Source organism: Scardinius erythrophthalmus (assembly GCF_964197995.2).
Source record: "Scardinius erythrophthalmus genome assembly, chromosome: 6".
NCBI lineage: Eukaryota > Metazoa > Chordata > Actinopteri > Cypriniformes > Leuciscidae > Scardinius > Scardinius erythrophthalmus.
In genome coordinates, this window is record NC_138226.1 from 36,221,028 (window position 1) to 36,233,993 (window position 12,966).

The 12,966-nt window shown below is 38.9% G+C and overlaps 1 long non-coding RNA gene across 1 annotated transcript; it reads left to right on the plus strand.

Moving 5' to 3' along the window:
• The first annotated feature begins 7,290 nt into the window (after positions 1-7,290).
• Positions 7,291-9,752, plus strand: LOC308692343. Its single transcript, XR_014030330.1, has 3 exons — positions 7,291-7,347; positions 7,916-7,982; positions 9,627-9,752. It is a non-coding gene; the product is annotated as an uncharacterized lncRNA (long non-coding RNA).
• Positions 9,753-12,966: the final 3,214 nt, after the last annotated feature.

Sequence of the window (12,966 nt, forward strand, 5' to 3'; positions counted from 1 at the left end):
GCCTTGAAGTGGGCCGTGTGTGAAAAGTTTAGGGATTACTTATTCTACGCACCCCATTCCACAATATTCACCGACAACAATCCCCTGACCTACGTTATGACTACAGCCAAGCTAAATGCAGTAGGCCATCGGTGGGTAGGAGAACTCTCCGATTTCAGATTTGACATAAAGTACAGACCAGGAAAGGCTAACATCGATGCCGATACGCTGTCGCGTCTTCCTTTAAACATTGAGGCCTATGCTGAGTCCTGTACCAAAGAGTGTACCGAAGACGTGGTTCGTGCGATATGGGATGGAAGTAAAGTAGCCAAACTGAAAGATGTACCGTGGGTGGCGGCTCTCAACATCTCTTCCCAAGCCGACTCATCCCCCTCATTTGATCACTTGACTGCAATCAGCCACGATGAGCTTGTGGAGGCACAACATGCAGATGAAGCCATCGGTGAAATAATCAAGTTAAAAGAGGCGGGTACACCTTTAACCCTCTGAGGTCGACAAACGCGCGGGCGCGTTTTGCTGGATTTTCTCCACATTGTAGCACTATAAACTTAAATTACTCAGTCATACAGAAAAAAGAAATATAAAAAAAAATCTGTGATATTTCTCCTTTTGTATGTGTCCGCTTTTGTAAAATAAAGAAAATAAACAGGGTGTGCTTTCTGCCTCTCTGTCGCGGTGAACTTTTTTTTCTTGAGCACGTCTATAAACTGAAACAAAACTCAGCGAATACTTGTCACACATTTATGAGCCATATACCTTTATAAACATTTAAGTGTGTACTTTTAAATGATCGGATTCAAAACGAAAACAAATATTCTCTGTTTAAGTAATTTGTATAAAACCAACAAGATGTCCAGCTTCTCAAACGCTTCCTCATTACAGTTAATTTGGCCACGCCCACTCGCGCAAAAGATATTCACATGCTCATCTCCACATGGAACGTGGACTCGCTCATTACCTCAACAACAAAACACTTCACTTCACTTTTCGTCGAGGATTTAGGCTACCTCAGAAGAAGAAGAACGCGATTTGAAGACAAGAAAGATGTAAGGTAAGAAATTCTTACATATTAGTTTGTTATTGTTGCATAAATGTCACGTTGCAGTTGAACTGTTGCTAGGTATATGGGGAATATTATAATATTACAATATTATAATATTGTATTTTGATAGTGATCGCGTTTGAATGTATCATATTTTTGATAGCGATCGCGTTTGAATGTATCATATTTTTGATAACGATCGCGTTTGAATGTTTAATATTTTGCTGCGCGATCGCGTTTGAATGTACTGTATCATATTTTGGATGAAAGCAAAACGCACCAAACGGCTTCATGTTTTTATTATCTCATTTCATATCATCATAACGGATGGAAACATTTGAAGTAACATGATAATCAATATATTTTTCTCTAGCTTAGTTGTTACTGAAATCTTTTGGAAGATTTATACTGCTATAGGTTATTTATTGTTATTATTATTTTATCCGGCACTGCGCATATACCTTATGCCTACAAGGCACAACAAACCTGGTGTTCATTATATTATATATTGTTGGAAACATTTGTGTGTGTGTGTGTGTGTGTGTGTGTGTATTCTGTGAATTTTAAAAAGGAATTTTTAAAAGCAATTTTAACCAGAAAAAATCTAATATTTATTTCCAAAATCGTGCAGGGCTTTCTCTTGATATCAGTATGTTCACTTTTTTTTTTCAGGGCCCAGATGCCACTGAGGACTTCAACATTCACATGAGTCTCTGTACGTGAACACGGTAAAGTGAAAATCTTGGAAATGAAAGGTATGTACAATGTTTTTAGGAATGGCACAAAGGTCTCTGTCTTTGAAGTGCTTTTTTGGCATTTGTTGTGTATCTTTGGATTATGTTGTGTTGTAAATAAATCACAACAATTTAAGAGCCATTCTTTTTTAAATCTCCTCATTTACAGTATTGTGCAAGGTTGCTCAGAATGAAAGGGCCTGATAGCTCCTAATAGGCCGTTAGGGGAGGTTCTTTGTCTTTCTCAGGTGAGAAAAGCTTACATATTAATGAGCTCCCGCATAAAGCTTTCTAACACAAAACACGTCATAACATTTTTAAATCAATATATTGTCTTATCTGAATGAGCAGTCAGGGTGATTTTCACATAGTTTTGCAGCAAATATTCTAGGCTACGTCATACAATTATCAAAAGTCTTGTGAAAAAATAATCAGTATGGGTTTCATTGCCTTATTTCAGTGAGAATTTTTTTTTTGTATTTTCACAAACTATGCATAAATGTCATTATCTCAAAACTACTAACTTTTACATACATGCTGCTGATATATTATTGTAGCAGAGTTTGTGCTGAATACAGTGTAATTAGACTTTAGCCATGAAAATGTCACAAGTAACAGAAATAACCAGAAATGTCAGAGCATGTCAGAACACCTCCAGGGCCCAGAAAACAGCTCAGACCTCAGAGGGTTAACTGACGAGATACAGAAAGCGGCTAGTGGAGCCACTAGAAGACTATTTCATGAATGGGGAAAGTTAGTTTTGGAGAATGGTCTCTTGTACAGGCGTGCTAATGAAAGAAGGCAGTTGGTGCTCCCTGCTAAGTACAAAGACATTGTCTTGAAGAAACTCCATAATGAAATGGCCCATGTCGGCACAGAAAGAGTCCTCAATCTTGCCAGAGAGAGATTTTATTGGCCCTTCATGGCTAGAGAGATCGAAGAACATATCACGAGGAAATGTCCATGCATAAAATCGAAGAAGCCAGTTACTCATGTTCACGCCCCAATGGGTAGTATCACATCAAGCTCGCCACTGGAGTTGGTGTGTATCGACTATCTACACCTAGAGACCAGCCATGGGGGTTACGAATATATCCTTGTGGTCGTCGATCATTTTACAAGATTCGCCCAAGCGTATCCGACAAAGAACAAGAGTGGGAAAACGGCAGCTGAGCGCATCTTTAATGATTTCGTCCTCCGCTTTGGGTATCCATCAAAGTTACACCACGACCAAGGCCGTGAATTTGAGAATGAGCTCTTTCGTACGTTGCAACAGTTGTCATGTATTCGTCATTCGATAACATCACCATACCATCCCCAGGGGAACCCGGAGGAACGGTTTAATTGGACGATACTCCAGATGCTAAGAACGTTGCCAGAGAAAGAAAAGGAACGATGGAAAGATCAAATTCCACAAGTCATTCATGCGTACAACTGTACTCGGCACGAGTCGACAGGCTACTCACCTTTCTTCCTTCTTTATGGTCGTCATCCTCGCCTTCCCGTTGACTTACTGTTTGGGTTGGTTGGAGAAACAGAGCCTGACTCGCCAAAGGGATATGCGAAGAAGTGGGCAAAGCAGATGTCGGAGGCTTATCGAATTGCTAACGAGAGTAGTAAACAGGCCAGTGCCAAGGGCAAAGTGCTTTACGATAAGAAAGCAAGGGGAGTGGTACTACAGTCTGGCGATAGAGTCTTGGTCAGGAACCTTAGTGAGCGTGGTGGACCAGGAAAACTACGGTCATATTGGGAGAAATCGATCTACGTTGTGAAAGAACAGTTCGCGGATAACCCAGTATACGTAGTCTACCCTGAGTTTGGAGACAAGAGAAAGACAAGGACATTACACCGTAATCTGTTGTTATTAGCAAATGACCTTCCGGTTGAAGCTCTTCCATGCCAAGATGCTCCTGAAAAGAGAACACAGAAAAGGAAACACCAGACTCGACGCCCCAATGTCTCAGAACGTGCAAGTCTACAGGAAGTATCAGGTTCAGATTCAGATTCTGGAGATGACTCAGGTGGTCCTCGTTATTGGTTGAGGGTACCAGTAGAAAAAATAAAGGAGATACCCGTGGTAGCCCCACCACAACGACCAGTAACCTCTCTGAGCCAGCCAACTCCAATACCTGCTGAAGAAGAGGAGGAATTTAGGATGCACCACTTACCTGAAACGGATTTGTTACCTGAGGGAACCATAGAGATAGAGGAACCCGGAGAAGATGAAGATCAGTTTGTTGTTGCGGGACCTGAGGAACGAGATGGATATGATGAGGATCCAGAGTTCAGTCAAGAGGAACAGTTTCCAGTCAGTGCAGTGCCAGATAACCAGACCCAGGTCAGAAGGTCAAGTCGGGAGCGACGACCTAAACAGATTTTCACATATGAGAACTTTGGTCAGCCTACACAGACAACACAGGCTACAGTTAATGTGACAAACACACACTTACAGTCACCTGTTTACCCTGTACCTCAGACTACTCAACCTTTGCACCCATTTATGCCTTATTCAACCCCAACATGTCCACTTAACCCTTATTCTACCCTTTACCCCCTATTTACATACATGCCTTATACGGTACCAGCAACACCATATATATTGCCAGTTCCGGTTGCTTGTTAAAAGAGGCTTTGAGTTAGATAAGTAGAGAAGAAAATGGTGGGAACCATTTCTTTCTGCTGGGAAGTGTGTGACGATCACACAAGTATTGTAATTGTACATAAGGTATATTCAAAATTATTGGTTTCATTTTGAATATGTTATTGTGTTATTTTGGAAAAAGAAACATTCGGAAGGGTTTTATTTTAATGTGATTCCTTGTAAAAAAAAAGAGAAGTGTGCAATGCTACTCCTGACCGTTAGGGGCAGAGTCGAGCGATGGGTGTTAAGCTGTGCGAGTCGTGAGTTTTTCATTACTCCAGAGTGCTTGAACGTGACACTGTCTCCTCGTTTCTCTCCTGTGTGTTACAGGTGGGTAAATGTATAAAAACTAGGGCTGTCAAAGTTAGCGCGTTAATAACGCGTTAACGCAAAATCATATTAATGGCACTAATTTTTTTAACGCTCGATTAACGCAGCGCGTATTTTCTGTTTGACCCGTGGCCCAAAACCTAGCTGGAGAAATGGAGATACACAGTGTTGCCAACTTAGCGACATTGCAGACCCCTTTAGCGTTTTTTTTCCCTTCAACAAAGCGCCCAAACCTTATTTAGTGTCTGAGAATCTACCGGTACCGCCGGTACTGCTCTCCCAGCACGCGCGCGCGCCTCTCTCTCTCGCTCTCTCTCTCTGCGTCTCGCGCTGGAGAGAGGAGCAGCGCTTTAATTCAGTTAAACACGGATATGATGTTGCTTCTCTAATTTTACATGCAAGTATAGCCGAAATCAGAGCACAGATATTATCTTTATTTTATGTGTATTTGATTCCATCAGACGACGGCTCGATTATCAGGATTTTTGTGCAGATTAACATCTTGGAAGGGAGAGCTAGTTATGTCTTAATGGGTCGCGTTTCAGTCACCATTTCATATTCATTCCGTTGTTTGACAACAGAAACAGTAAAATATACCAATGAAAACAGTTTTATTGAGAATTTAGCTTCATCAAAATGGGCACAGAGAGAGACAAACTATAATGTAATAATAAATAATAAATATACTTTTAGCATTTTCAGAAGAGCTGCCCTGTCATGCAAAAATCTAAACATGTTTGTGTTAGTAAATTGCTCAGTGCAAAGAAAGAGATGTAATGGGAACCTGGTATTTCTTTGTTCTTTCTACATGTGTCTAATAGACATGAACAAGTTCTTTGAAAAACATATGACCTTTGAAACATGTCTCGTCTTCATGCTCTATGTTGACTATAGTTTCAATAATAAACATACATTTGCATAAAGCATCCATATTTATCCATGCCCATGTTGATTAGAGTATTACAAACTTGAAAAGTATTCATTTAAGGTACATTTAGAAAAAAAAAAAAAAAGTGTGATTAATCGCGAGTTAACTCATGACAATCATGCGATTAATCGCGATTAAAAATTTTAATCGATTGACAGCCCTAATAAAAACACTTTAAAGTTGAATTTAACCATGCTGAAATGTGTTTAGAATATAAGTGAATTGTTTTAGAGAAGTGATGTTCGTCAGAGGTTGTTTTTGAGTTTGATTTAATTAAGCGAGAGAGAAAAGCTCGACCGATTAGCGGCCTACTGAAAACGCACGTGTAACGTTTGTGAGCGCGTCAGTTAAAAATATAAATTTTTCCTTATACAAATGCACATGAAGGTATTCTATAAGCTCTAAAAGTATTGTTTAATGTACTATATATGTGTGTTGAATGTCAACTGATAATGGTTAATGTGTTAAATTAGGTTTAAAGTTATATTTGAAGTATATTAATAATTCTGAGAGTGATTTGCAGCATCGTATTAATGTGATACTGGTAAAATATTGTGAATAGAAATGTTTAATACATATGCCAAGTAAGCATACATGTAAGTGACTACATGTGGTGTGATAGAACTTCAAAACCCTAGGCATAGTTGTCTATAGTAACATGAAAGCAAATAAGAAGAACCTGTCAAAGTCTAGAACTCTTGATTAGTTTGATTCCATAATAACCCAATGGAAAAAATACTAAGCAAGTGCATATTGATTATCTGGAGGGCTGGCTACACGAATAAACAAGGTAAGCAAAGTGGCGAAATGGATCGCTGGGTCCTACCACCTTGGTGAAAACTTGCTGGGACCCGAGGGGTATAAATGCCTCTTGCAAAAGCTTCAGCAGATACCATTGGGGAACAGGCTTTGACCCCATAGGTGATATCTTTTCCCTTCAGATTTAGTCAAAGAACATCACTGGAACAGAACAATACATCCACACAGAGCAAACTTGAACTAATATAAACTACTTCTTCGATTAATTTTCACACTTTTATCATATAGTTAACAACGGTGTTGTAAATACCTAAAGAATTACATATGCCAAGTAAGCACACTCTAAAAAATGCTGGGTTATTTTTTAAACCCAAATGCTGGGTTGAGCATTTTGACTATGTTGCTGGGTTATTTTCTCCGTAATCAGCTGACAATGACCCAGCATTTGGGTTTGTTTTGGAAATTTTGACCCAGCGCCTCCTCGCGAGTCGCGCGCTTTTGTCCACACTGTTCAAATCACTACGTCAACAGGAGGACGAGAGGTTCAAGCAGGAGCGAGCGTAAAGGTGAGCAACCCTGTTTTATTACAACTTTCCTAATGTTAAGTAACGTTAGTCAAAGAAGTCAGAAAGTCAACAAGAAGTTATTTTGAAATGAACTATGAATTATTGACGACGTCGACGTCTGTCGAACTAGCGACCGTTAACGTATGCTAACGTTAACGTTACGTTACACATAACATTCATTATTTTTACACGGTCTGTAATCAATTATTCCACTTAAAACACGGTCACAATGTCTAAGTACAGTTGTTGGTGTCTGTTTTATCTCCAGAAATGTTGCGGGTTACTTGACTCGGCGGATGGATGCAGTGTAACGTCACTGGCTAGTGGCTGGATATGCTAAAGAAGCTGTAAGTCTAACGTTACCTATTATTTAACTGTGTGTGTTAGTCATTTTCGAAAGGTAGCTTTACATAAAATATTGAATTATGCTGCAGTATGTTCTCTGTGTTTGGGTGTGTGTGCCTTAGTTCAATTTGGCTAAGCATTTCTGCAGAAAACAGTGTCATCGTCCAGCTCAGTACAATTCTTATCAAAAACTGTCATTGTTCATTTGAAGTCAGTTCAGTGTTGCTTCAGTTACGTTCAGAAACTATGTAAAGATAATCAAAGTAGTTACTGAAGTACAATTTGGTCTTAAACCGGCTCTGAAAAAAAGAGTCCACAAAATATCCACAAAATTAACATTTCTTCTGTTTACAGTCTTGTGAATTAACAATAGTTAATTAAGCTGTTAAAAATTTAGTCTATTTATTTATTTTATTTTTTTAATTAAGTAATGATTCATTAAAATTATTTATATATTTTTTTTTTAATTAACTGGAGCCAGCATAAAAATTAATTTTAAAAACATTGTATAAGACATGCTAAATTTGTAAAGATATTACTAATCAGATGTTTCCTTCTTTTCTTTTACAGCAATGGACATTTTTGTTCAACAAATCTCCTCAACTGGAGTCTTGAGTGCCTCATTGAAAAATTGCTGGTAAATATGTGATGAACAATTTTGCATTTCAAATTCTCTTTCTTTGTATGTAATCTTTTTTTCACAGTTGCATCCAGTGCCAACCCTAACCCTTAAAGGGATAGTTCGCCCAAAAATGATATTTAACCCATGATTTACTCACCCTCAAGCCGTTTGAGATGCATATGTCAATCTTTTTTCAGACGAACACATTTTCAGTTATTTTAGAAAATGTCTTCGATCTTTCAGTAGTTATAATGTCAAGCAATGGGGTCCACCTCCTTCAAGTCCCAAAATGTGCATGCATCCTTCACAAAAGTAATCCATCCGGCTCCAGGGGGATAAACGAAGGCCTTCTGAGGGTAATCCGTGCGGTTTTGTCGTAAAAATATACATATTTAAAACTTTATAAACGAAAATAACTGGCTTCCGGTAGCGTTCGACGCGCGTTTATGGAGATGGATGCTGGCGTATGACGTAGCGTAGAAAGCGTCGTGACGTAGAACGAACGTAGAGTTTTGTTTTGCTCTGCTCTCTCGCTGCGCTGTCACGTTCGTTCTACGTCACGACGCTTTCTACGCTACGTCCTACGGATTACTTTTGTGAAGGATGCATGCACATTTTGGGACTTGAAGGAGGTGGACCCCATTGCTTCACATTATAACCACTGAAAGATCTAAGACATTTTCTAAAATAACTGAAAATGTGTTCGTCTGAAAAATGATTGACATATGCATCTCGAACGGCTTGAGGGTGAGTAAATCATGGGTTAAATATCATTTTTGGGCGAACTATTCCTTTAACAAAGTTTGCTACACCATTCACAATAAGCTCAAAAACATGAATGGCCAATTTACTTGTCCAAGTACAAGCACATGACAAGACAATTTAAATCAGTTATATTGTAGGGCTGGCATAGGGTACCACTTCTGTGCCTAGTCGTTGTCAGTGTAATTTCATAGATAGCCGTGCTTGTTTGCCCCTTTCTTGGTTTAAGGCAGTGGTTCTCAAATGTCCTGGGACCCCCATAATTTAGGATGTCTCACCCAATTTAAATTTTGCAGTCTGTACTAATGAGCTGAATCAGGTGTGTTAAATGAGGGAGAGATACAAAATGTGCAGTGGTATGGGGTCCCCAGGACGGGTTTGAGAAGCACTGCTTTAAGGGATAGTTCACCTGAAAAGGAAAATTCTGTCGTCATTTACTCACCCTCATGGTATTACAAACCTGAATGATTTTCTTCTCCTGAACACAAAAGAAAAAATGTTGGTAACAAAACAGTTAACAATAGCCATTGACTTTTATAGTACTTTTTTCCTATTATGGAAGTCATTGGTTACCGTCAACTATCTTGTTACTGACATTCTTTAAAAAATCTTTTTGTGTTCAGCAGAAGAAAGAAACTTAACAAAAAGTTTGGAACAACGTGAGGGTGAGTAAATGAGGCGAGTAAATTTGACATGAGTGTGAGTAAATTTGCATTTTAAGGTGAACTATACCTTTAATAACACTAAATGTTTTCAGATTACCAGAGTACATATTTAACTGTTATATATTTAAGCTAATTTCACTCATTCTAAGTTGACCTTAGTTAGAAATGCACTTTGCTTAATTTAAAAGCTGATGAACGAACAAGTTCTAATTTGCCATTTTTCTATTCTTAGATTCCAAAGGCATACTAGCACTTACAATCCTGCCTGTCATTCTTCCCCCGCCTGTGTACAAGATTGGCCACAAAACCTTTCGGCCAACTATTCAAGAGACAAGAACCTCATTCATTGATGTACAACTGGTAAGTAAAACAACAGGGGACAAAAAGAGCAGGCTCATTTCTTTACACCTGTTTGTAGGGCTGCACGATAAATCGTTTTATTGCTGCTTGAATCTAACATGCATTTCATTTTCTCACAACTCTTTAAAGGATTAGTTCACCCCAAAATGAAAATTTCCTAATAATTTACTCACCCCAATGTCTTCCAAGATATCCATGTCTTTCTTTCTTCAGTGGAAGAGGAATTAAGTTTTTTGAGGAAAACATTTCAGGATTATTCTACACAGAATGGACTTTAATGACAACCAACTATCCCAGCGTTCAAAGAAGGTTCAAATGTCCATCTCAATGCAGCTTCAGAGTCTCTACACAATCCCAGTCGAGAAATAAGGGTCTTATCTAGCGAAACCATCAGCCATTTGTGGTTTAATAGTATATAAATGTTTTTTTTTTGTTTTTAAATGACCGATGGTTTCGCTAGATAATACCCTTATTTCTCAACTGGGATTGTGTAGAGACTCTGAAGCTGCATTGAGACTGACATTTGAACCTTCTTTGAACATTGGGATAGTTGGTTGCCATTTAAGTCTATTCTGTGTAGAAACATACTGAAATGTTTTCCTTAAAAAAACTTAATTTCTTTTCGACTGAAGAAAGAAAGACATGGATATCCTGGATGGCTCTGGGGTGAGTAAATGATTAGGGATGTAGCGACTATGGCTCGATGGGTAAAAATGGACTTTTAATTTATATACTAATTAAAAGTGAAGACACTTTCTAATTCCCACAGACTTGGCAAAGTCTGTGTCTGAAACCTTTTGTTTTTATGACTCCCTTCCCCCTCTCCACAGCGTCAAAGACATTCCTGACATTCCGATCTCAACAGAAAACCCGCTCTGAATCACGCACACACACCAAATCACTCAGAAACTCCTAAAACACAAGTTACACACACGCATGAACCATTATCAAAATGTTTTTATGTAGTTTTCTTGTCTATGGGATGTGATGGGATAAATTGAGATATTTATGCCCTTCTGCAGATTTAATGGACACGTGTGTTGATACATTTGAGATGTATCTGCTTCATTAACTGATATTAATATCGGGTTTGATATCCTACGGATCGCAATGAGATTCTTTGTACAGAAATATAAACTATATTCCGCACAAATGTTTATTTCTTAGACATAATGTGGTATTAAAGTTTTAATGCATTTTTCTGTGTAAAGATCAGAAGAGGCGTTCCTTCACAAACAATGAAACGCTCCCGCCTCAGAACCGAAAGATTTCATTGGGTACCGTCATCAAACAGGGCGTTACCCCGCGCTGCTTTAAAAACCACAACACAAGCAGACGTCTCTCTCTCTCGGCTTTCATACTCCGCTCATCCTCGTGACTCCGAACTCTGAACTCTCACCCCTCCCTGCACCAAGAGCAGCGGAGCGGGGGAAGGCACCACCGGGCCTTCATCCAACTAACCGCGGATGTAGAAATCCAGTCTCGTCTTGTAACCAAGTTGTCTCGCCCTTTCCGCACCGGAAAGAGACTTCCGTACCTCTCGGTAATGTTACATTCAGTAAGCTTTTAAGAACTTCACGCGAAACGCCAGCACAAATCGGTGAGACACGATCCAGAAGAAGAAAGCACGTGGTCCCTAAGCCCAGCTTCACACAGACAAAGGAACAGAATCGCAAGTACAAAATTGATCTCTCTTGAAGCTGCTTTCACAGTTGTCTCTTGAAAGGTTCTGTTTGTAAATTACCATACCTTTTCCCTCACTTTCTTCCTATTTTCATTCTGATCAAGTCATGTTTTATGTTTGTTTGTTTAAACGTTCGTGGGTCTTGTGTAATGTTACGTAGATTAGCCTATATGCATATAATCCTTTGTGTGTTAAATTTTGATTAAATAAATCTTTTATACTTTGACTGACTCTGTGTTACAATCCCACCAATGTAATAGTCAATGAAATTGCGAATAAGATCTGGCTACCAAGTTAGCTCTTTATTTTAATTCATAAACCCAGCAATCTGGATCCACGGCCAGGAGAGGATTTGTTTGAGGTTTGATAATATAAATATTCGTTCTTAACTGGTGTAATCAAAGCATTCGCTGGCCGAATGACTGATGAGAGACCAGTTATAGAACGAAATATTTTTGATAAGTAGCAGGTAATGTAATAGCATATGTGAAATTTATGAATTATGACTACGAGTTATGATTTTAATATTTCCCCAAATTTCCTTACTGTTCGAGCTAATATTTCATATATGACCTAATTACGATTGTTACCGTATAATTGTTACAGATGGTGGAGAACGCAACGCATTTCAAACTTTACTTGGTGGAAAAATTCAGTTTCAGTCATAAGTTTATTGATTTGTTGATTAAAAATTGTGCATGCATGTTGTTGAACTGTGAGAAAAGTCGTAAAGCGAACTCACCCAGCTGACCGAGGCACAAAGCCAGCTCAGCTTACAAATTAACAGTGTCCACAAATGGCAAACATTTAGTCACTGTTAAATTGTATAAACTGCAGTATTAAAATTAAACGACTGTTAAGACAAAGAAAACTCTTAATTAGTACGTATAAATCTGATCAGTATTTAATTACCGCCGAGTTAGGACGATGCTCTCCCCTTTCCGTGCGAGGCATAAATCTGATCTGGGCGAGTTTCCCCATTTCAGTCGCTAGGGCCCCCTTCTTAAATCGTTAGCAACGATTCTCTCCTGGTGAAACACTGAATTAGCTACTCAGTGTGAAGCCACGCATGTAAATTCACATTAGTGAAATTTTGTGTGATGTGAGACTGTAATTACTAGCAGATGAGAAATACCTGCATAAAAAAAAAATAGACGATAATTCCTATTTGTAAACACTACAGACGATAATCCCTGTGTGTATTTGAACCGTTTCCCGTAAAATGTGTAATCGAAGACAGACGTTAAAATTCCTGTAATTCACATTTGTGAAACGCGCGCAAAACGAGCCAGAATTTATTTGTGATTCTTAAAAGACATAGAAAGTCTGCAAGCCTCAGTTGCTGAATCACTACACTGACCAACACTAGAGGGCAGCCTTTAGGTGTGTGGCAGATCTCAGAGTATACGCCCCCACGCTGACGTCATCTGAACAAGCACTTCCTCTTACTGTCAGCCTGCACGAGCGCAACAACGCCACCTCGTGGACGCTCTCAGATAAGACCTGCGTTTCCTCTAAAACTGCTTTC